Source organism: Tursiops truncatus, chromosome X (assembly GCF_011762595.2).
Source record: "Tursiops truncatus isolate mTurTru1 chromosome X, mTurTru1.mat.Y, whole genome shotgun sequence".
Lineage (NCBI taxonomy): Eukaryota > Metazoa > Chordata > Mammalia > Artiodactyla > Delphinidae > Tursiops > Tursiops truncatus.
This window is the reverse complement of record NC_047055.1, coordinates 100,401,424-100,403,631: the sequence shown is the minus strand read 5'-3', so window position 1 is coordinate 100,403,631 and position 2,208 is coordinate 100,401,424. Positions and strand designations below refer to the sequence as shown.

Genomic DNA, 2,208 nt, shown 5'->3' with positions numbered 1-2,208 from the left:
TGGCAAATGTCAGGAAAATTCACCATTTCTATTATACTCTTCTGATTTAAGTTGAGGAAATAATTTTAAAGATAATAGGACAGTCCAGGGAGATGAGCTCCAGCCAGTCACTGTGGAAAAACCAGAGGAGTCATAGTCATGAAGTTGCCAACACCACAGCTGGTGGACTTGCCAAGGAAGGCAGATGCCAAAGCAAGAAAAATAGCTCTTTCTGATTGATTGTTGAAACCTACAAAGGTCAAACACTTCATGTGTGGACCTGACTACAGAACTGTCTTCTCCCCAAAAGGCATCACTTATTTGCTTTACATTGTTGAAGGTGCTGGAGATGTAAAAGTAATATTGTTATATATAAGCATAAAAATATGCGCAAGGGGGACTTCCCTGGTGGTCCAGTGGGTAAGACTCCATGCTCCCAATGCAGAGGGCCCAGGTTCAATCCCTGGTCAGGGAACCAAATCCCACATGCATGCTGCAACTAAGAGCTTGAGTACCGCAACTAAAAGATCCCACATGCTGCAACGAAGATTCCGCGTGCCACAACTAAGACCCAGCACAGCCAAAGTAAATAAATAAATATTTTTTTTAAAAAAATGTCCAAGGAACATCTAGCTTTCCTTTAGCAAACAATAAAAAAGAAACTCTGAAGTATTATAGCTTTTATAAATTGTAACTTTCCTTCTCCATGACTCACTTTCTCTATCTGTAAAATGGAGATAATGTAGCATCCCAGTGTTATTATAAGGGAAAAAGTGAAATAACAGATGTGATATACTGAGCATAATGCCAAACACTTAGCACTCATCAACCACAGGAATAACGATTGTTATTCCTATGATCATTTCTATAATCATGCCCAGTTGGTTAAACTTATATTATTATACTCTTAATATTTGTATTATTACACCAAGTTAGACAAATCAAAACTATTTTTTAAAGCTTGTCTACAAGTAACTGTATCATTTTTGTTTAACATGAATCAGTTATTCGGAAATTTATTTTATGTAAATATGTCATAAATAAAATACTATTACCTTTTAATTTATTTTTTCAGTGACCTTAGAAATTTAAAGGTTAAGAAATAATTTTCAAAGAAAAAAAAAATCACAGCATCATTTTCTAGAGCTCTCTAGGTGAGGATTAACTGTGTTAATGGCCAGATCAAGTTGTGTACACACTACACATTACACCCAATTCAAATTTTAAAACAACTCAAACATAGGGGAATTTCATTTTAGTCCTTATGGTATCAAAATATACAGGTTTTTTTTTAAAAAAAGAAATAAAATAACCAATCCTCCAGGTGCTTTTCTCAGTTTTCAGTTAATTTCTGTCATCAGAATTGAGACCAACAAATGAAAACCTGTGATCAATATCAGTGAATCACATTTCAAAAAGAAAAGAATAGCAGCCATTACTTCAAATGGCTGAATGATAGGGATTCCAGTTTAAAAAAAAGTCTTCTATTAATATCTTATTTCCATGAACTCAGAGTTTGTCTACATTTCTTATAAAGTACATTTGACCCTTCAGTTTCAGTGAACTAGCTGAAAACCCACAGGAAACAGGAATGCATTCTATAGCAACTCCGCCTTTCTTCTGTAAAGATTATGAGGTAGATGTTTCTGAAATGTCTAACATTTCTGTGAAAAACTAGCAGCATAATATAGATCTGGTAGCAGGATACTCAAAGCTGCTTCTGATGTCAGGAATGCATGACAATTTTAGGTCAGCCATCCCCTATGTCCAAAAAACACAGGACCAAAGGCTCAGGATGATTTTTTATGTTTTGCTCCATTTGAATTACACAGGCAAAACCAAGGATACAAACGAGGCCTTATATGACTTGACATCCGCACGCCTAATCTAGCAGAACCTTGACATCAATGATACAGTCAGATGAAGCAAAAGGTTCCTGCAATGCCCATGTCAACATCAGATTGAGTAGAAGCTCCCCACTTGGCATTCCCACTTGAGTGCTCTGCAGTCCTGGCATGTCACCTAACTGGCTGGTGCTTCCTAACAGGCCCTGCACCAGTTCTGACTGATGTGTGAGTGTGCAAACATTACCAGCATTCAGAAGCCAGATGGCCCACACACCAAGCACAGCAGCCAGACAACACACAGGCAGATTCAGCACACTGTTGGAGAGTTTCATTTTTGGTGAATCCTCGCCACACTAAAGTATACATATTCTTATTTACTTGA

The 2,208-nt window shown here is 37.1% G+C and overlaps 1 non-coding gene across 1 annotated transcript; it reads left to right on the top strand.

The window, feature by feature from the left end:
• The first annotated feature begins 381 nt into the window (after window positions 1–381).
• Window positions 382–454, top strand: TRNAW-CCA (transfer RNA tryptophan (anticodon CCA)). Its single transcript has one exon. It is a non-coding gene; the product is annotated as a tRNA-Trp (tRNA).
• The last annotated feature ends 1,754 nt before the right edge of the window (window positions 455–2,208 follow it).